Source organism: Schistocerca nitens, chromosome 7 (assembly GCF_023898315.1).
Source record: "Schistocerca nitens isolate TAMUIC-IGC-003100 chromosome 7, iqSchNite1.1, whole genome shotgun sequence".
Lineage (NCBI taxonomy): Eukaryota > Metazoa > Arthropoda > Insecta > Orthoptera > Acrididae > Schistocerca > Schistocerca nitens.
This window is the reverse complement of record NC_064620.1, coordinates 404402758-404426582: the sequence shown is the minus strand read 5'-3', so window position 1 is coordinate 404426582 and position 23825 is coordinate 404402758. Positions and strand designations below refer to the sequence as shown.

Below are 23825 nucleotides of genomic sequence, written 5' to 3'. Positions count from 1 at the left end.
CTTGCTACCACAAATTTATGATGTTCATCAAGTGAAATACATTCCATTTATACGCAACTCCAGAAAACTTTACACTTCTCCCTCCTTCCTTCCCGCCACATAGACATGCAAGCCAACCGCACCGAGTTAACATCGTTCCAAATTACATCAGTAAAGATATATTCATACTAAGATTGAAACACAGAACATAGAACATTAAATCGAAAATAATTGACAAAAAATGAAATTAACTCATTCATACAATAGAACAATTATGATAATATATATCACATAAACAAATATATCTATATCTTTTTGTAGTACAGTAATTTTATGAAATTTGTTTTTTAATCACAGGGGTTAATTGTGTTTGCATGACATATTATACAGGTGGAGTTTAAAACATTTCAAATAAGATAAAAAAAGGATAAGGTCATAAATTTGAGAATGTATATGGTCCGAATGGCTTATTGCACGTTACAACCCACGTCCTGTCGTGGTCACCAAACTGGAATGTATCATCACTGTTCTATAGCTGGACTGAGTCAATAAGATGTGTTGGCTTCCCAGTGACCTGTCACCCAGATATTATCTGTGACACTTTTTACTTTAATTACTTTCCTGTATGGTTGCCTTTCTTAAATTTTCATGATGTAGTGGACCTGTTATTCTTGCCACCAACTCTTGCCATGTGACTTTGTCACCTTCTGTTGAGGGCCAAGAGCTGGAAGAGGCCTTCAAAGTATTGAGGCTACAAAATGATGTAACAATACCAACATTAGTTGAACAGATCTCTTATCAATTTGTAGCTCATGATGAACTATTACAACATGCATATGTCTTGCTTTGACATTAACAATTGAGTGTGACAATTATAATGACCATTATTGAGTTGTGTTATCATTTAGATTCATGCTTACTTCTTTTTGCCACTCATCCTGCAAGGCACCACGTCCAAAGAACAAGCAAGACTTCACAGGAGGTGGAGACACACAATTGCCATCCCCCCTTGCTGATGTCTGGAGCTGGCAGCTTCTGCACCCCATCTGTGTGCATGTTAATAATAAATCCGACAGTGAGATGTCCCACCACTTACAAACTAGTTATATTACATTTTAAATTATCATGAACATTTTTTGTCACTCTTAAGAGGATAAGAGTGGAACATGTTATTCTGAAGAATCCCATCTCACACCACACATTGAACAATACTGTCAATAAAGCTAACACATGAGATGGCAACACAAAATATAAGGCACTCACTTGAAAATGATATGCCTACAGAATTTGATCAGTGACATTGGAATAAATATTTTACAACAAATAGCAAACATTCACTTCATTTAAGTAATTTATTATGGCTGAGGAAGCATATGTCAAGAATGTTTGAAAATACTTTAGTGAAATAATAGTCATGATTCTATTCTTGAGCTCCTCAAGACTTGACAGTACATTGTAACAAAATACACTATTGTTGCTCATCTGGTCACTTGTAAAGTGGATATTTAAGCATTCATTACCATTTGTTCACATTCTGAGGAAATTTTCAGGGGGATGTGGGTTCATGTTCTGTTATTACCACATATTTTTTATTCACCCATGTCTTTCTAAAGGATCCTGGACTTTTTTATTAACTTAATAGACTGACTGAACATGAACTGAGTTTGAGACAGAAAAATGGGGATTCCACCTTTTGCTGAATGTGTTCTGAAAGAATGTAATTCTTATGATATTAATTGTAATGTTCTCGTTAGAGGAACTAATGGCAGAAAACTTCAGGCTGTCAATAAACACCAACCAAAATATCCTAACCTAGTCCTTAATGACAAAACACAGTTTCGTTATTCACCCTTACTATAGCTGCAGCCAGTTAATTTTTTTCTTTGTTTAATTTTTTTTCATCCAGGTGACAAATATTGTGCATAAACTCAGCGTGCAATTATCTTTTTCAGACATTTTCTTTGAGTTGAGTTGTGCCTTTGAAGTGTTGTGTGAGAGGAGTATGTTCTTTGCTTTACTGTAGTGTCAATGTACTTTGCATGTTCTCAGCAATATTATGGATAAAATACCATCAATCTTAATCTGTAATCCACTTGGGTGTCATTTCTGCCACCTGGAATTACCATAGGTATAATTTTTTCCCACCCACATTCCATGGATTCATTTCTCTCCTCTGCCTCCCCCTTTTACTAGCATTTTCATCATGTGATGATGAACCAATTGTTTGGTCCATATAACATCGCAGTCTGTGCTGATGCTTACTTTTATGCTGATTTGGCTTACACATTTTCATACTTATATTCTTTGAGTATAAAGTAATAGAAGATTTACTTGTGAATTTTATTACTATTGAAAATTGAAAGCCAGTTCATATTAACACTAGAATGGCGGAGTTTCTGACATTCCTAAAACGGTGGAAAGGGGTCATTTTGACCCCACATAAAATGTTTTCATATTTGACTTAAACAAGTACTTTTTTTAGTGTTTGTTAATCCCATAACAATTATTTACAATTATAAATAATAATTACTAATTTGTTTGAACAACAATGTATCATACAAATGTATTGTTGCTCATGCTAACAAGATTTTTAACTAAGATTTTAGACACATTTAGTATATTTGGTCCTTTTTACTCTAACATGTGTTTTACAAACAGCTCTGTATTACTTTTCACTCAAGTCATTCGAAGCTGCTAGGTGCACTTAGCACAGGTGATTTCTGTTTTACGCGCACATAGCGCCGTGGCACTTTACACAGTTTTTGTTGGTCTTGTTGCCTTTTCAGAGGCTGATTTGGCACTTCATCCACTTTCTAGGTGATTTCAGTCCCATATCCTCTTTCTTTGCCTGATGTTCTTGCTCTTTCGTTCCCTTGAATTCACTTGCCAGTTGAAGTATGAACTTCTTCCTTTCCATCTTCTTGTTCGTTACTATGTTATAGATGAGCCATGCATTTATTGGCACCATGTCCAGTATGTTGTAGAAGACATGCATTGGCCATCTCCTACATGCAACCTTCGTAGTATATTTACGGGTCATTTGATCAACCATGTCCATCCCGTACTTTTTTGCATTGCAGAATGTTATGGTTTCATGTTTTTTCTCTCCTTCTTTGCTTATTCCTACTTAAGGATACAGAATACTCAGAAGAATGACATTTTTATTCTTCTTACGTTGATATACATCAAGATGCAGTCTGTGTTGCCACTATTGTGCAGTACGGTGGTGGAGTGTATTTCAGCATTCAGCTTCCTTACTTCATCAGGAATTTCATGGTGGATCTTGTTCATTGTACCAACTAATGAAGTCTTCTTTTCTTTGAGTTTTTTTAGCAAGTTGAAGAGATGTAAAGAAGTTTTTTGTGGTCACATTTCTCCCTTGATTTACAAACTGCTCCACGAGATGCAGAATGACGTACTCTCCAAGTGGTTGTTTCTCTCTGTGCAAGTCCTCTTTGCTGAGGTATGGGCAAGCATTACATATATATTTTGTCAACAGCCAACCAGAATTTGAGACCATATTTGTCTGGTTTGTTGCACGTGAATTGAGCAAACCTGCATCTTGCTTTGCTTGGTAACAGTTGCTCATCAATGGTTATATTTTCTCCAGGATGGTAAGTGCGAATACTGTTTTAAATGAACTGTACCCAAATTTCAGATACAAGAGTGAATTTGTTGGCTGCCAGGCATTCAGCCCAGGTTGATTTTTCATCAAAACGGAGAAATCTGAGAAGCTCCTGAAATCTGTCCCTTGGCATAATGTCCTTGATTAAAGTAGGCCCCCAACAGTGTAACCAGAGATCATCCACAGTCATACCTTTTATGCAAAATACACCCCGAACATACATGATGGCTATCAGTTTCTCCAGTTCCTCAAGTGATACAGACCAGTCATTGTTTTTTAGTACTTTTTGAGCATTTGGTTCTGTGTATTTCTTCATGAGATTGCTTCATCAAAAATAAGATGGAAGGCACTGATGACAGAGCTGTCAACTCATTGGCAAGCATAAGCAGTGGGACCTCCTCTCTCTTTCAGAACATTCATAGCTGACCACCTTCCACAAGATGAATAATTTCCAATCCCCCACACGGTTCCATCCCTTGTAATCATCTTTGTAGATGTATCAAACTGTACCTGCTGTGGTGAAAGAGGTGATGACTGACGTATATCAGCATCTGAATCCTCTTCCACTAATCACCCCTTGTTCACAATGTCATCTTCACTTGTGTCAGATACATAATCATCTTCATCAGTGACGTCAATTTCCAATTGAATTTTGGAATTCTCTAAGAGATGTAACACTTCTTCATCAGAAAAGTCCACGCTGACTATGTTGTTGTTGTTGTTGTTGTGGTCTTCAGTCCAAAGACTGGTTTGATGCAGCTAGCTACTCTATCCTGTGCAAGCTTCTTCATCTCCAACTAACTACTGCAGCCTACATCCTTCTGAAACTGCTTAGTGTATTCATTTGTTGGTCTTCGTTTATGATCTTTACCCTCCATGCTGCCTTCCAATACTAAACTGGTGATCCCTTGATGCTTCAGAACATGTCCTACCAACCAATCCCCTCTTCTAGTCAAGTCGTGCCACAAATTCCTCTTCTCCCCAATTCTTTTCAGTACCTCCTCATTAGTTAGTACACCCATCTAATCTTCAGCAATCTTCTGTAGCACAACATCTCAAAAGCTTCTATTCTCTTCTTGTCTAAACTATTTATTGTCCATGTTTCGCTTCCATAAAGGCTACACTCCATACATATACTTTCAGAAAAGACTTCCTGACACTTAAAGCTATACTTTTTTATTTTTTAATATAACAGAGGGAAACATTCCACTTGGGAAAAATATATCTAAAAACAAAGATGATGTGACTTACCGAACGAAAGCGCTGGCAGGTCGATAGACACACAAACAAACACAAACACACACACAAAATTCAAGCTTTTGCAACAAACTGTTGCCTCATCAGGAAAGAGGGGCAGGAGAGGGAAAGACGAAAGGATGTGGGTTTTAAGGGAGAGGGTAAGGAGTCATTCCAATCCCGGGAGCGGAAAGACTTACCTTAGGGGGAAAAAAGGACAGGTATACACTCGCACACACACACACATATCCATCCACACATATACAGACACAAGCAGACATATTTAAAGATATGGTCTTTAAATATGTCTGCTTGTGTCTGTATATGTGTGTGTGTGTGTGTGTGTGTGCGAGTATATACCTGTCCTTTTTTCCCCCTAAGGTTAGTCTTTCCGCTCCCGGGATTGGAATGACTCCTTACCCTCTCCCTTAAAACCCACATCGTTTCCGTCTTTCCCTCTCCTTCCCCTCTTTCCTGATGAGGCAACAGTTTGTTGCGAAAGCTTGAATTTTGTGTGTGTGTTTGTGTTTGTGTGTCTATCGACCTGCCAGCGCTTTCGTTCGGTAAGTCACATCATCTTTGTTTTTAGATATATTTTTATTTTTTAACTTTTTTATTTTAAATTCAGTGCATTAGTATTTGTAAAATGACGCTTAGTGTTCATTAAAAAATGACAATCATTCCACTTGGGACCTGTGGAATGGTACATTAGCTTATTTGTTTTAGTTGTAAATATTTGTCATGTATTGTTGTTTTTCTGACATGTTCCACATCCTGGAGGACCTCCTCATGACGGATCAATTGGAATGAAAGTAAATCTAATCTAATCAAAACAAATTTCTCTTCTTCAGAAACGTTTTCCTTGCCATTGCTAGTCTACATTTTATATCCTCTCTACTTTGACCATCATCAGTTATTTTGCTTCCCAATTAACAAAACTCATCTGCTACTTTAAGTGTCTCATTTCCTGGTCTAATTCCCTCAGCATCACCTGCTTTACTTTGGCTACATTCCATTACCCTCATTTTTCTTTTGTTGATGTTCATCTTATATCCTCCTTTCAAGACACTGTCCATTCCATCCAGCTGCTCTTCCAGTCCTTTGCTGTCTCTGATAGAATTACAATGTGATTGGCAAACCTCAACGTTTTTATTTCTTCTCCATGGATTTCAATTCCTACTCCAAATTTTTCTTTTGTTTCCTTTACTGGTTGCTAAATATACAGATTGAATAACATCGGGGATAGGCTACAACCCTGGCTCACTCTCTTCCCAACAACTGCTTCCCTTTCAGGCCCCTTGACTCTTATAACTGCCATCTGGTTTCTGTACAAATTGTAAATAGCCTTTTGCTCCCTGTATTTGAACCCTGCGACCTTCAGAATTTGAAAGATGGTATTCCAGTCAACATTATCAAAAGCTTTCTCTAAGTCTACAAATGCTAGAAACGTAGGTTTGCCTTTCCTTAATCTATCTTCTAAGATAAGTCGTACTGTCAGTATTGCCTCACATGTTCCAACATTTCTACAGAATCCAAACTGATCTTCCCAAGGTCGGCTTCTACCACTTTTTCCATTTGTCTGTAAAGAATTCATGTTAGTATTTTGCAACCATGACTTATTAAACTGATAGTTGGGTAATTTTCACACCTATTAACACCTGCTTTCTTTGGGATTGGAATTATTATATTCTTCTTGAAGTCTGAGGGTATTTCGCCTGTCTCATACGTCTTGCTTACTATATGGTAGAGTTTGCCCAAGGCTGGCTCTCCCAAGGCTGTTAGTAGTTCTAATGGAATGTTGTCTACTCCCGGGGCCTTGTTTCGACTCAGGTCTTTCAGTGCTCTGTCAAATTCTTCACGCAATATCATATCTCCCATTTCATCTTCATCTACAACTTCTTCCATTTCCATAATATTGCTCTCAAGTACATCACTCTTGTATAGACCCTCTATATACTCCTCCCACCTTTCAGCTTTCCCTTCTTTGCTTAGAACTGGTTTTCTGTCTGAGCTCTTGATATTCATGCAAGTGGTTCTCTTATCTCCAAAGGTCTTTTTAATTTTCCTGTATGCAGTATCTATCTTACCCCTAGTGAGATATGCCTCTACATCCTTAGATTTGTCATCTAGCCATCCCTGCTTAGCCATTTTGCACTTCCTGTTGATCTCATTTTTGAGACACCTGTATTCCTTTTTGCGGCTTCATTTACTGCATTTTTATATTTTCTCCTTTCATCAATTAAATTCAGTATATCTTCTCTTATGCAAGGATTTCTGCTAGCCCTCATCTTTTTACCCACTTGATCCTCTCTTGCCTTCACTATTTCATCTCTCAAAGCTACCCATTCTTCTTCTACAGTATTTCTTCCCCCTGTTCTTGTCAGTTGTTCCCTAGTGCTCTGTCTGGAACTCTCTACAACCTTGTGAGAGAATTCCACAAGGTCTCCAGGAATTCTAACCTACCCGTGCATAGCGACCTGCCACTTTTAAATCGTAAGAGACTGAAATCGCGCCTTCCGACTCTGTGCGATGCTGCTGACATGCTTGCTAAGGATTTCAAACCGCTTGAAGAATGGAAAGGTCAGTGGGAAGCAGTGATATATGAGTGCCTGCATAACATCTTCTCAGGTGCTAAACTTCCAAGTGGATTCGACCTAACACACAAGACCTGGACTACCCTCAACAGAATCCGTAAGAGTCATGGCCGATGCAGGGATGCTCTCTTTAAGTGGAAGAAGCTGCCTAATCTAGCCTGTGACTGTGGGGCTCCATACCAGACTATTCACCACATTGTCAGTGAATGCAGGATTTGAGCCTATCATTGTGCTGAGGAGGACTTGCTGCTAGCAACTCCAGATGCAGTGCGTTGGATTGGAGGACTGGATATTCAGTTGAAAAGATAAACTTAAGTTTCTAGTGTGTTGATATGTACATATGTATGTGTAGTTTAATTTTATGATATGTCTGTATTAGCCACATGCTAAATAAATAATCTACAACCGGTGGCTCTTTCACTTTATCCAGGCCCCATCTCTTTAAATTCCCACCATTTTGCTGTTTCTTCTGTTTTAATCTGCAATTCATAGCAAATAGATTGTGGTCAGAGTCCACATCAGCCCCTGGAAATGTCTTCCAATATAAAACCTGGTTCCTAAATCTCTGTCTTACCATTATACAATCTATCTGAAACCTTCCAGTGTCTCCAGGCCTCTTCCACGTATACAACCTTCTTTCATGATTCTTAAACCGTTAGCTATGATTAAGTTATGCTCTGTGCAGAATTCTACCAGACGGCTTCCTCTTTCATTGCTTACCCCCATTCCATATTCACCTACTGCTTTTCCTTCTCTTCCTTTTCCTACTATCGAATTCCAGGCCCCCATGACTATTAAATTTTCATCTCCTTTCACTACCTGAATAATTTCTTTTATGTCATCATACATTTCTTCAATCTCTTCATCATTTGTGGAGCTAGATGGCATATATAATTGTACTACTGTGTAGGCATGGGCTTAGTGTCTATCTTGGCTACAATAAAGTGTTCACTATGCTGTTTGTAGTAACTTTTCCATGCTCCTATTTTTTTATTCAGCTGACTACAGGAGTACAAAGCCTGTGCCGGATGCCCAGTTCATCACCCTGGCATCAGCAATTGGAGTATTACGTGTAGTGTGGTGCAAATAGTGCAGTGAAGTGCAGTGCTCGCCAAGACTACCAGTCCGATTTACTACTATTCTACCCCCAGCTGTTTGGCACTCCTTTAGGACGAAGTGCACCACTGAAGAGGTTTTTCCTGTGCCACTGGATGCTGCTGAACAAAGGTTGCAAGTCACCCAGGGCCCGCCATGTCTTGACCCTCCCATTTTGAATGCTTCTGTAGTTGTTAGCTTTTGGATTTGTATGTTAGAACCAGCTCGTGTGGCTCTTCCAGCAAGCCCGTTCATGTATTGCCATTTTCTTAAGTAGCATGTCGCGTGGGTTTGTGCACCCCTTAGGTGTATAGAAGGGAACGTAATTCATATCTTCAGGCCTGTTCCAGTCATCAGATATGTGCAGCATCATTTGGAGGCGAGTCACTGTTAGGACAATTATTGTTATACTGTTGTCCAAGAGTTTGGTGGAAACATGATTAGGGTCGACGACAGTGACATTGAGCTGATTGATGAGAGGCAGTGTTGCTTTGAATGTAGCCCTCTGCATCATAGTTAGAGATAGGTGACACCCAGGGCTATTGGAATCATCTGGGGTGATGTCCTCACGAAGTACCTACACTGGGTCCAGTCGACTGATGATGGCAACACTGACTTTATTATTGACAGCGATGTCAAAAGTGTGCGTGTTTCATCTAATGACCTTGTATGGTCCTCAGTAAGGAGGTGTGAGTGCAGGCCGCAATTATCACAGCATAAAATTACATGTTTGCAGTCTGAAAGGGCTTTGCATACAAATACTCAAGATATAGGTTGAGGGTTGGGGGGCAGCACATGAGAACATCGGATGTGTTCTGTGACATATTTTATAACTACTGTGGGGTTGGATATTTGTTATTTTGTGTTGGTAGCATGAAGTCTGCCAGCAGCACCAGAGATTCACCATAACAAGGTTTCCATCAACAATGCTTGTAGGTCTTCTTTGTAGGCCGAACACACTCCAACAAGGACGCATAGCAGAGCCTCTGTCCAGTATCTACCATGACACATGATAGCAGCCTTAAGAGACCTTTGCCATCTCTTGACCAGGCTGTTGCTCTGCAGGTGATGTTGTTTGTGGAGTGGGTATGTTTAAGAGTGCTGACTGAAGTTGGCGGCCCTGGTCTGTTGTGATGGTTTTTGGTGTGCCAAAGCACGATATCCATGTGTCAACAAAAGCATGTGCTGTCATTTCAGTTGTAATGTCTTTAATGGGTGCTGCTTCTGCCCAATGTGAAGTTCTATCTATCATGGAAAGGAGGAATTTGTAACCTTCTGACCTAGGGAAGGGGACCACGAGATCAATATGAAGATGGTGCAAGTGAGCACGGGTATCTTGAATCGCCTGAGTGGTGGTTTCGTGTGTCACCCTACTTTGCTATGTTGACAAGATTCACACATCTGTCCCCAGATGCAGCAGTCCCTCTTACTGCTGGGCCACACAAAATGTTCAGTGATTACCTCTCGACTCTCCTTTTTTGTTTTTGTTGTGGTTTATAATGTGTCTGTGAATGGCACTTGTAATGCAGCAGCTTGTGGCAGGTGGCGTTAATAGAAATCTAAACTTCTGAGTAAATGTCGCAGTTCGTTGTAAGTTAGTGGTAGTGGGAACTGTCATATGGTGTCAGCCCTGTCTGGTGTTGGTTTGATGCCTGTGGCACTGACTAAGAATCCAAAGAAAGTGGTTTCTTTTTGATGTAATTGAGATTCCGACACGTTTGACTAACACATCACCGTCTTGTAAGGTTCTGAGAACTTGCTCTCGGTGTGTCTCATATTCTTCAGGGGTGGTGGAAAAAATAAGGATGTCATCAAAATATGTATAGCAGTGATTGAGATTGGAAAAGGTTATTGTCAATAAATTTTTGCCAAGTCTGTGCATTTTTCAACCTGTAAGGCATGAAAAATGTTTTGCACATGCCAAAGATGGTGATAATTGCCATTTTCATGATATCATCAGTGTGCACAGGGATTTGTAAATAGGATTTTTAGCAGCCAATTACAATAAAGGTGGATGTGCATGACATTGCATGAGTAAACTCTTGTATATTTGGTACTGGGTAGTTGTCATACACTGTACAATTATTGAGGGCTCTGTAATTGCAACAGAGGCGAAGATTGCTATTTTTCTCTGATACTAATTTGATAGCCAACATTCATGGGCTATCGGGCAGATGAACAATGTCAGGTGGCAGCATTTCATCAGTTGCTTTTTCAGTAGCATGCAATTTAGGTGGTGTTGGTGTGTTTTATGCCATACAAGTGGATCATTGGTTGTTAAGATTCAGTGTACAGTGCAGTCACAGATTATGCACACCTAAATTATGTGGGGTCTGGGGAATGAAGTAGAGACAAAGTGCAAGGTGGTACAAGGTGAAGCAGATAGTCCAGCACTAACCTTTGTACTGTATGGTGGCGCCAGTGAAATGCAGTTGGATGGCGTGGGTATGTGCCTGGGTGCACCTGCACAATATGCGATGCTGTGCATGAGCTAAATACACTGCAGCTTTTCACGCACTAATGCGAGGGCAATTAAAAGTGTCATTGATGCGTTGGAGTAGAGAAACATTTTTTTTGTAGAGCACAACTTTATCTGTGTGGAAGTTATTGTAACGCTGATGACTTACGAGAAGTTCCTGTGCCACTGTGACACAGTTGCAGAGTATGTCAGTGTGAACAGAACTGTTTTCAATTTGCCAGGTAGGTATGCATGCTGAATCAAGGGGTTGAGGTGCAGTCAGTGCTAGAAGCCCTGGTATGCATTATCTGGTATCACCCTGTATGAGCAAAGGTGGTTGGATGTCAGAATGGTGAAGAAAATTAATGCACAATACATCTGGTAACATCAGTGATGTAGAATGTCCATGAGAGTTTGTGTTGATTTGCAATGTGTAAATTAAATGTCATGGATCCAAATACTCCGATCATGGAGTTGTCGGCTGCATGCAGTTGGAGTGACTGTGTGCAGTCAGCAGTCATTTCATGGTATGGAACTGATATCCATACCGGTGTTGATGAGGGAATATTCACCAGGGTTGAGATCGAGGATGTATAACCTGTCTCCTTGATGAGCATGTGAGGAAGTGCATATTTGTGACACATGTGACGGTTGGTGGTGACGATGTAGCTGTGCAAGCCAGCATGTCTACAATGGCTCACACTTGCAGTTTGGAAAACTTCATGGGGTATGCCATTTGCAAGCAGTGTTGCTGAACTGGTTGTGGTATCAGCAGGCTAGTAACACTGAATCAACTGCTGCGACCTTTGTTATATTGTCTGGTGCTGGTCAACTTTGGTGGAATTCAGCTGCACTCAAAGCTGGCCTGTGTGTGGGGCAGCTTGTCGATATGATGTGGCTTGGTGGCTGATACAATGTCTGTGCTTTAATAGTATGATCAGCCTATCAGCAAGAACCAAGTGCTTTCACTTCATGTGGTACCAACATCAGCTGTAACTGCTGCAGCAGTTTGACGATCCAGAATGTCCATAAAGCGGCATTCTTCATGAGATTCTTGTCAACTGTGGATCATAGATATCACCAAACCTGCAACTAGTCCTTGAAGTATTCACCATACCAGGCTCATAATTGTTGCTCTGATGTTTTTGACAGTCTTTGTAACAGCACTGTCTTAGCTGTGTCATATTTATTTCTCTCCGGTGGTGACAAGATGATGCCACTGATTAAGTTGGTATGTTGTGTGAGATTACTGATGGGTATGATGTAGGCCTACTTTGTGTCATGATTGATGTTTGGTGAACTGAATACACACTCAGCAATGATGAAGCATAGTGCTGGCTATTCTGTTCTGCACAGTGGTGGTTTTGGTGGTATAGACATAAAACAATATTTTTTATTTATTTACTTGTTTCAGTAAAATTATTCTTTCTTATCTTTAAGAGCAGATATAATAGTCTGCCTACAAAATGTGTTATTTGTAATGGCAAATAAGAAAAAAGGAGCTTACATATGTGAAACTTAAAATTCTAGAACTGGAATGTTAGAATTTAGGAGGAATTTGTGGAGGGACAGGATCGTCTCTGTGAACTGATATTCATCTTTTGTCTGATATGTTTCAGTATGCAACAGTATGTGTGGACAGTATGTGTAGACAGTATTATGACAGTATGTGTAGACTGTGAGTGAACTACTCAGTTAATAGAAGAAAAAACTCAAGTTCAGATTATAAATGAATCAGTAACAGAAACATATGAAGCAGAAAAGAAGAAGTGCTTAGTATTGTACATAATCATGGGACGGGAATCATCAAAACTCTGAAGAAATGAACTGTGTAACTTTGAAATAAGTGGACTAATTAAACCAGGAGCAGATCTCTATTAAGCCCTAAAATTAATGCCACACAGTAATTGTATCATAATTTGTGGCATCCATAATGATTACCATAATCAGGCTCAGCATACTATGAGAATGATGAAGGATATAATTGAGAAATTACCTCTAGTGAAGTTTTATGCAGTCAGCCTGCCTCAGAGTCATGTCATAATTGAAACATTGTGTGTCAACATTCAGCTGACTACCACAAACAGGAAATTCAAAAACACATGTCGAAGTAGTGGAAATGCAACATTTGTGGAGGTAAGTAGTATGGTATCATTAGTGAACAAATCAGAAAAGCATGATCTCTAAAGCAACACAAAGTGAAGTGACCAATGAGTATGGGAACATTGAGAAAAACGTAAAGCTAAGAATACAGCTAAGACAGCCATCACTTCACTTGTAATGAAAATAGAACAAGACACATCAATAGTTATGTTAGAAGAATTATCAACTGAGGAAACATTGCATGACAAGTTTTCAGCAGCAGCAGCAGCAGCATCTGAACGTCAAACAGTAACAAAATGAATAGCAGCAACTACAGACATCATTCACAGAAATATCGCCCCCATCAGCAGGACACTCATTAGTGGAACCATCATTGGTACCGAGTTCAGTAAGATCATCATTGTGAACATCAACAGCAGAGGCACCAAAAGAGAGCAAAAGAAGTGGAAGAAAAACAGTGCTACCTCTTTTTAGTCAATGTCAAAAGGACAAGAAAACCCACAGGATAAGTAGTTTGAGAACAGCAATTTCAGTCCCATTCTTTAATTACTTTTTATTAAAACATTCAACCAATAAGAAATAAATGATTAGAATTTAAAATTCACTATTTGACCCAGCTCACCAATGTAGTCTCTCTGAGTAGTGACTCAAAGATGGTGAACTTCTATTCTCCCAATTTACTGTATATAATTTTGAAGTTTTAGTAACTTACGACAAATGAAAATGCCAATAAAAATACACTCGTTTTAATGCTGAATCCAAAAATACATTCAATCCATCATCTCTGTACATTATCAGTTACATAAACAATGATCCATGGGCAGAGTGATGCTAATTAGCACATGGAACAACACAAAACAAGAGTGAGACCACTCCGCTCTGGGGTTGAATAGAAAAGTGTAAGACATTCCCTCACAGTGGCACTGGACAGCAGCTGTGTGCACTGCTCCTGATGCACGGGTGTGGTCTGTGGAAGAAACTTGTGTTAATATGCGACTTTGCTCGAGAATATTTGGACGTTCTTCACATTTGTAATGTGTGGAATGGCTGCAATAGCTACCGTGAGAATGCTGGTCACCTGAATTCCCTGAAGACAAATAACATGCCCAACTATTCTATAGAGGGCTGGAAGAACTCTAACTTTTCCAAACTGTATTTAAGACTTGCAACACACAAAGTTTGAAACAAAGGATAAAGATCGTGAAGAAGGTCCTCGGTGATGGAACTGGTAATGACTGTGTCCTCAAGGTAGTTGACACAATAAGGAATGCATTGAATAAGTTGCTCTACATAGTGCTGAGAAAATTAGCTTAATTTCAATTCATTTTTCATTGGTCATTTTAATCATTTATTGTTATAATAGAGGGAAACATTCCACGTAGGAAAAATATATCTAAAAACAAAGATGATGTGACTTACCAAATGAAAGTGCTGGCAGGTCGACAGACACACAAACAAACACAAACATACACACAAAATTCAAGCTTTCGTAACAAACTGTTGCCTCATCAGGAAAGAGGGAAGGAGAGGGAAAGACGAAAGGATGTGGGTTTTAAGGGAGAGGGTAAGGAGTCATTCCAATCCCGGGAGCGGAAAGACTTACCTTAGGGGGAAAAAAGGACGGGTATACACTCGCACACACACACATATCCATCCACACATATACAGACACAAGCTTGTGTCTGTATATGTGTGGATGGATATGTGTGTGTGTGCGAGTGTATACCCGTCCTTTTTTCCCCCTAAGGTAAGTCTTTCCGCTCCCGGGATTGGAATGACTCCTTACCCTCTCCCTTAAAACCCACATCCTTTCGTCTTTCCCTCTCCTTCCCTCTTTCCTGATGAGGCAACAGTTTGTTGCGAAAGCTTGAATTTTGTGTGTATGTTTGTGTTTGTTTGTGTGTCTGTCGACCTGCCAGCACTTTCATTTGGTAAGTCACCTCATCTTTGTTTTTAGATATAATCATTTATTGTGTAAGATATACAACATAATATGGGACAAGTTAATGTGATTTACAAATGTACATTTTTAAATCATACAAGTATATTCACATAGGCTAAATATTATCACAACTGAATATTCAGCTTTCATATATGATATTTAACACATGTAATTCAATCAGTCATTTTACATGAAACTTTTGATTAACATTTCATTCATTTTTTTTAATTTTTGGCAGTAAATTTTTATGTTTCAAGATACTCATCGATACTATAACACCACTTTTGCAATAAATATCTATGGATGGCAGTTTTCAATTTTGAAGTTTCATTATTTTAATGTTATTAGGTAACTTATTGTATACTCTGTCTCCTGTTTGCAGTGGTTCATTCTGTTTTAGTGTTGCATATGCATATTGAACATGTATATCCAGCTTTATTCTTGTGTTATACAGGTGGAGGCTCTGGTTAGTTGATACAAGATTGTTGGTATTTTCTAAGATTTTCCTAACAAATTTTATTAATTGTAATATATATAGACATGTAGTGGAGGAATGTGAAGTTTCTTAAATAAGGGCTTGCACGAGCTTCTTGGGGCAGCATTTTCTATGGTTCTTACAATTCTCTTTTGGCATATAAAACGACTTTTGCTACCAGATGCACTTCCCCAAAAGATTATGCCATATTGCAGGGTCAACTGGGACAGCAGCTACAATAGCAGCAGCAGCATGAGAAACTAAAAAGTGACTGAGAAAATTATAACACTGCCTAACAACCACCAGTAGAAACTACAGTAATGAAAATATAAATCACTTTCTCCATCACTTGAGCAAATAAAAGAAAAAAAAAGAAAAAGAAAAAAAACTGGAAAGAGATTTATAACTGCAAACAAACAGATTGAAAATTTCATAACTTTATTGGCAGTTTTTTGTTAGGCAGTGTTTAAATTGCAGCTCAGTTTCCATACTCAGATAGAATTTTTTGGCTGTGTGATTCACAAAGCCCGTGTTTAGTGTTCCTGTTTTATAGCTCATTTCTACATTTACAAATATCTGATTAACGGTGGCAGATGAAGTGATATAAGTTGCTGTTTCCATGTAGATTTCATGTTAAAAGTTTGCAAGAGACACAGTAATCCCTTCGTTTCTTTGGTGTCCTTTTCAAAGTCAATATTAAAATCACCACAGAGAATAACTCTTCTGTGTCTTTGTGTTAGCCTGTTAAGTGAATATTTGAGCTCTTTATAAACAAATAATGGCTATTTAAGTGTTTACTATCTCATCTCCTCATAGCTCTGTATCTTTCTCCTTCATTATTTCAACAGGAAATTTTATATTTAGAAAGTTTATATTACTTCTTATGAACGTACAACTGCCACCACGTTTAAGAATTTTTCTACAGAAACATCCACGTAGCACAAAGTTAAGTAGGGATACAATATGTAACTTGTCCTCATGAAGCCAATGTTCTGTGAGACACAACAATAAGATACTTTTTAATTAGTTTTCTAAGAGGATTTGGATTTCACTTATTTTACTGGTTAGTGATTGCACATTTTGATGAAAAAGAACCAAGTTCATACTTTGGATTTTACCTGTGAGTTTTTATTTTGTCCCCCCCACAGAAAATCTTTGCTGTGAGGTGGAGGTCTGCATCCTCTTGATATTTTTCATCCTTGGCTTGTTGTCTGAAGCTGTGTCTCCACTGTGATGGGCTGGTATCCTTTTGTGATACTGCTATTTCTGCAGGTGCTTCTACTGTTTGTTGTTGATGCTGTTGTTCCTGTTAATGTTGGTGAAGATACTGCTACTGTTACAATTTTCTCAGCCACTGATTTTGTTTCTCCTGCTGCTGCTGCTGCTATTGTAGCAACTGTATATTTCTGCTTCAATTTGTAATCCAGTTTCTGCTGCTGCAGGTTCTGAGTCTGATCCTTCTGGCAGTAGAGGAATGGATCCCACAGTCCAACTACTTGATGTAGCTTTCAGAGAATCCTTGACATTTTAGGCCAAATATATGTTGCCCTTTTTGTTTAGGTGCAGCCCACATTTTGTGAAATGAGCTCTTTTGAAGTCATCTGTGGCGAAAAATAAAGCATTTGTGGTTGATTTGCAAAGTTTTTTTTGGATATCCTGCTTGCTTTCTGAATTTCTTTGTTTACATAGGCTGAAGCAATTAGGTTGTGCCTGTGTGGAATATCAATAACAACAACAGATTAATTCTGTATTTGAATTATAACAAGACTCAAATTGCAAGTTTCTTCCATTAATTTATTTCTATAGGCATCATTTGCACTACCATGGATTACAATGCATTGGTTCTATGTCTTGCTATTTTCGTTTATAGGCCTACAACTTTTTACGATTTCTCGCATACAAGTGCCTGATTTCACGCAACCTATAACTCTCAGTCTATACTGGTAGTGCAACGTTTTGGTAATTCCTCTGCCTTGACTGTATGCATATAACACAATTTCTATTTCTTTATGATTTATGACTGCATACTTTGTTTTGTTTATGGTATTATTTTCTGGCACAGTGGTTTGAATAGAAATTTTGCTTGCATTCCCACAGCACTGTTCCTGCTTGTAGTTTGACATGGCATAACAGTTTACGGCATGTAAGTGATCACTTAAAGTATTATTTTTTACTGCATCCTGATGTACAACATCTGTAGATTCACTGTCTACACTCAGGCACCTGTATCCATTTCTACAGGTTAGCAAGCACTGATTCACTGAAAGATTACAGCAAGAATGATTTTTTCTGCCCTATGCACTGGTAATTGTCCTTATGTTTTGAGTCTGAAGCATGTTCTGATAAAAATAGTGCCATGTGTTCCAAGATGCTGAATTATGCCCTTACTGCTGCAATGTCCTGTACCAGTACTTTTAACATGTTTTCTTCGGGTCCTAAATAGCACATTTCCGTTGCTGCTTTGTGATCATTACAACAATGCTCACAATTATACACATTCCTTTTTGAGACCACCTTGGCTAAACACTGTGAATGATACCGCTTGTGCACTTCCGAGCTTAATCTAACACCTTTTAGCACATTTTCACCACATGCTATATACTTGATTGACTCCAAATAGCCACAATTTATGGAGCATTTGCTTAGGACTTGTATACACACCATCATTATGTTTCTAACGGCATTCATGATTGCAATGCCAAAAACCAATCAGTTGTACCTACAGAGGCCATACGGCATATTAACAACAAGAACTTTATGTGATTCTTCATCAAGCAGCACCTGTAAATAAGCTTCTGACAAATCAAGTTTTGACAAATAGTGGCTGCCCATGAGTTTTGTCATAAGTTCATCAAAGTGTAGACTGTGAATTAACTGTCACCTGGAAGTCATCACAAAGACAGAGTTGGTGTGTTGGCTTCTTGATAATGGCTAGTAACAGAGTAGGCCACTGATTAGACAAGAAGGTTCCATGAGACCTAATGCCGCTAATTTCTCTAATTCTTCTTTCACTTGAGCCTGATATGTGATTAGAACAGGATGGCATGGAAAAAGCAGGGTCGCACCATAGGACTGAGAGTGATATGCGCTAAGGAATCAGTAGCCATGCTGACTCCCGGGAAAAAAAGAGCAGAATATTTCTTGCACATTTCCTCTAACTATACATAAGGCACAAGATCTGACACTAAGTGAACAGAATAAAAGACTGTAAATCCACAAGCCCAGAAAGTGTCCAAGGCAAATAAATTTTATGTAAATGCACTGTTCACTACAAGAAATGTTAAGAACAAACAACAGTCTTGAATGTTGTTGCTGCCATAAACTCACTGACAACAGGAATCTGCTGTCTGTCGTAACTGACAAGATGGCATGAAGTAACTGACAGTGAAGGGGAATCAAGATGCAGATAAGTATTTTAATTCAGAAGTGAGGTGGTTGCACCCATATCCATTTGGAGATTTATGGGGAGCCCATCAATACACACATTGATGAACAATTTGTTACAAACAGTTGCAATAGCTTCACACATGTGACTAAGAACATTAATGACAAATAATTTGAGATGTGGAAGGCACAGCTAAAACTTACCAGGCACTGCATACAGATACAGTGTGACCTTTTGTTATGATATAGATGGCACGATACCCAATGTTGTGGACAAGCCAGGCAGTCGTATTGAACAAAACAAGCAGGCCATGAGGGTAGGCGTATGTGGGAACTCTGCCACTGAGACCATGTTTGTGAGGAACATGTTGGCCAGCCATACTGCACTACCACAATGTTTCCTTCCAAAGGCATATTCAGTCGAGTCTGCCTGTTTCTGTCAGAGTGAACAGGGTGAGCGCTGGGTATGACAGCCAAAGAATTTAACTGATGCCCTGTGGGATGCAAACCTTCAAATGGTTGCATTATTGTAAGTATTTCTTCTAAGGAGGCGTCTTCAAACAGCAGTGCCCTTTGGTGGAACTCCTCATCAGGAGTAGACTTGACAGTAGCATCTCAAACTGTATGATTCCTTAGCCTGAGTAGAACAAAATGGCACTTGTGACTCGACCACTGCAGCTTCCATCACCCAAATTTTATATGATTGATGGGGTTGCTTTCTGCCATGATAGAAGTCACATGGCTATGTTTGTGGTAATATGAAGTCAGTAAATGACACATATTATGACAGAGATGCTTGGTCCTGAAGGAGGGCTAACTTCTATAACAAGTGGTACATTTGGAGAGAGACCAAGGGCAGAAAAAGAGCTTTAATGTAGGCAGCATTTGTTACCTTAAAGGCCACAAAGTGTTGTCACAGGTGTTTCTCATACAACTCCCAGTCCTCGGCAGACTTGTTGTAGAAGGGGAAGGGAGGCAGGTAGGCTGGTGAATCTTGGGGCCATTTTACCAGCTGGTCAATGTTCTCTCCAGCATGGCCTTGTGCTCCTGCTTCTGCTGCAGGAAACTCTGCAGGATAGCCTCCAAGGTTGCCCCTGTCGACATGTAATTTCAATGACAACACATGAAAAAACTGAACCTTACTCATTGTCACTTATGTATTAAATTGCACAATTGAAAACGCCCATAAGGTACAATCATTTAATGACAAAACCGAAATGCATTCAATACATTGGCCTTGTACATTTCCAGGTCACCACCAGTTAGAAAAATAGTGATATGCAAGCAGACCACCACCTCTGAAGGTCTTGCTGTATGGTGGTACAACACGCAATGTGTGGTTTTTATGAGCAATAAAAAGGGCGGAAATGATATTTATTTTGACCTCTATTCCAATTTTTTGTACTGGTTCCAGAGCTCTCGGAACAGAAGTGATACAAAACTTTTCTTGATGAATGTATTTACTAAACTACTGGTATGTAAAAAAATTGTTCTACAGCATCATAAACACATATGGCACAGCTGCAGATCTAAGTTACTTTTAAAGTGCACTCGTCTACTAAAACTGTTCAGTATTATTCTCACTTTTGAACTGTCTCTATCACTTGTCTAAACTGACATGACATGGTGTCAACATTATCTTGCAATACAAACATTTGACATCTTCTGCTGATAATGCTATTATAAGCCATTGAGGAGGATTACCGGATTGGTTGCACCAATAATCACACCCATTTAGCAATAGTTCATTTATTAACCTTAACACATACAAGGATCACACAGAACTGAACTGAACATGGTGGACCAACCAAAGATAATGCTTAGAGTTCAAAGATGAATGCATATTGATGTTGGTGTCGATTTCATTGCCGCCACATAGCCCCCCTCCCTTCCCTCCCCTCCGCAGTACAAAGTACTCTTGAGAGGCCGGGGGGGGGGGGGGGGGAGTGACTATGGCGTCGGCAGGGGTGGTCCACGGGAGCCAGACCATGCGGTCAGCTTGACACCGTCATCGGGAAGCTGTGTGGGTAGATGTCATGAACGAAGGTTCGGCCACCGAACCTGGAAGTTGTTGAAGTGAGACAGGTGTCGTACTGAGCGTGCTGGTCGTGCGGCAACAGGTAGGCCGGTGGTTTGCGGGTGGAACGGAGTGATGACGTCGATGTCTCCAGTGGGCTTGGCAAACACACGAAGCATGTCCAGGTCGACGTTGGGCAGGAGGGGAACACATTTCACCAGGTGGCAGGGAATGGCGGAGGTTGTGTCATGAGCACTGGATGAAGAGAAACAACAACAAACACTGTATAATCGTGCAGTATTATTGAGATGTTGTGGATTATGTCCGGGGGGACAGGCACAAACACCTCGAACGAGGGCACGTTCAAGACGGGGGGGCGTGAGAAACCTCGACAGGGCAAGGCAGGTGACGGTGGAGAGGTCGATGGGACCGGCGAAGGGCCCGACGGCAAGGGCATGATCGTAGGTAAGTTCGACGTGGAGAGCATGTGGTCACTCGAGGGAGTGCGTGAGACCGGAGTAGAGGGCGAGGTCATAGGAGAGCTCGATGATTGGAGCTGGAAGTCACTCGACGGAGTGTGTAAGTCTGACGTGGAGAGAGTGGTCAGAGCGTCATGAGCCACAACAGTGAATGATGTGGTCGTGGCCTGAAAGGGGGTAGAAGAAGGCTCAACATGAGCAGGCTTAAGTCTGTTGAGAGAGACTATAACAGCTGAATCTTTCATCTGGATGTCAGAGGTGTTGGCTGAGCACCGGAGAACTCGGTACGGGCCAGTATATAGAGGTTGGAGGGGAGCTCGGACAGTGTCATCTTGGAGCATGACATACTTGCAATTGTCCAGAGATTTCGAAACGTGAACCTTAGGGCGGGAATGGCTGGCGGGTGGAGGGATATGTTTGATGAAGTGGCGTCTGATGTGGTCCATGAAGGAAGGTAAGTCAGACTGAGGGAGAGCAGTGGAAGGGCTCACAAGTTCGCTGGGAGAACAATGTTCTGGCCGTATACGAACTCGGCTATTGTGCCTTTGAGGTCTTCCTTATAAATTGCATGAATACCGAGTAGCACAAGAGGAAGGGCCTCCATCCATAGAGAGTCATGGCATCGAAGAGCCACCTTGAAAGTGCAGTGCCAGCGCTCGACTAGCCCGTTACTTTGCGGGTGATATGCTGTGGTACGGATGTGCCGGATGCCGCAAATGTTACAAATCCCATTGAACAGGGCTGACTCAAATTGTCTGCCCTGGTCAGTCATAATGAGAGCTGGACATCTGAAACACGATACCCATGACTCGACGAAAACTCGAGCAACAGTTTCTGCCGTAATAATGGGGAGGGGGACAGCCTTGACTCAGCGAGTTGTTCGGTCGATAGACGAGAAAACAACGAAAGCTGTTAGAGGGGGAGAGAGGGACGACAATGTCAATATGAATATGCTGGAAACACCCAGGAGGGATCAAAAAGGTGCCGAGGGGTGGGGGGGGGGGGGTGAAGTGTGCTTGTGTACTTTGCAGCATTGGCACGCGACGCAGGAGCGTGCCCATTGCTGCCAGTCCTTGTGGACAAATCTCCACACAAAGCGCTCCACTACGAGGTGGGCAGATGCACGAACACCGGGGTGGGCTAAATTATGCAATGCGTTGAAGACCGCTCGACGGAGCATGGTTGGGATGGGGGGTGTAATGTGACCATACTGTCGTCGCACCAGATCTCACCAGAAATGCCAGGAAAGGTGGTGCGGATGAAGTGTAGTGAAGAAGTAGAGTCTGAAATCAGGTTTTGTGTTTCCTCGTCGGCGAGTTGGAGGTTAGACAGTTCAGAGAGATCTAACAGCGAATGGATGGCATCGACTCGTGAAAGGAAATCAGCAACTATATTGTCAGCACCCTTTATGTGTCTGACATCGTTGGTGAACTGAGATATGAAGTCCATGTATCTGAAGCGGCGAGGAGGCGGGTCAGCTCTTGGGTTTGTACTGGCCGCAGCCAGGGGTTTGTGGTCCGTTAAAACATAGAAAGGGCGTCCCTCAACATCAGTCTTAAAATGCTTAATCGCTTCGTAGACTGCGAGCAACTCCCTGTCAAACACGAAATATTTCCATTGTGCATTGGTGAGCTTGTGCGAGAACTGCAGAGGCGAGGTTTGGCCGTCGATTGTCTGGCTATGGACAGTGCCGATGGCAGTATCGCCCGCGTCTGTGGTGATGAAAAGCTGCCATTGGGATGAGGATGCGCAATGGTGCAGGCCTTGGCAAAAAGATTTTGGAGGGCAGTGTAAGAATCAGTCATAGCAGGGGTCCAAGGAACAGGCCGCGATCCAGAAGTGTTGGTGCCTGCCAAGGTGTCCGTCAGTGGAGCCTGAATCTCCACAGCCCGAGGTAGATATTGACGATAATAATGAACTGTCCTCAGAAAGCGCTGTAGCTCTTTGAATGACGAAGGTCTGGGTAGGTTTAGTATTGTTTGTACTTTCTCAGGGGGCGGTGAAATGCCATCGGCAGAGACCCGAAAACCAAGAAAAGTGAGAGCAGGTTGATATAGCTGCAATTTGTCCTGGTTGGTCTCGATGCCTGCTGCTGCAAGAATGTTCATAACAGTTTGCACATGTTGAATATTTTCCTCAACGGGGGAGCTGAACACAAGAATGTCATCAAGATATGCAAAGCAGAATTTTAGGTCGAATAGCACTTCATTGATGAAGCGTTGCCAGGTCTGTGTTGTGTTTTTCAGACCGAAGGGCATGAATCGAAACTGAAATAACCTGATGGGGGTGGTGATTGCTGTCTTCTCTATGTCTTCAGGTGCCATGGGGATCTGGCAGTAGGCTCGTTTGCAATCAATGACGGAGAACTTGGTCGCACCTGCGAGGGAACTGGTAAAGTCGGCAATGTTGGGTATGGGGTAGGTATCCATAATTGTCCA

General features: G+C 40.7%; 1 long non-coding RNA gene across 1 annotated transcript; it reads right to left on the bottom strand.

Annotated features, from left to right (window-relative positions):
* On the bottom strand, positions 1-17737 carry LOC126194789 (uncharacterized). Its single transcript, XR_007538506.1, has 3 exons — positions 16626-17737; positions 900-1025; positions 1-730 (listed from the first exon to the last, which is right to left on the bottom strand). It is a non-coding gene; the product is annotated as an uncharacterized LOC126194789 (long non-coding RNA).
* Between the last annotated feature and the right edge of the window lie 6088 nt (positions 17738-23825).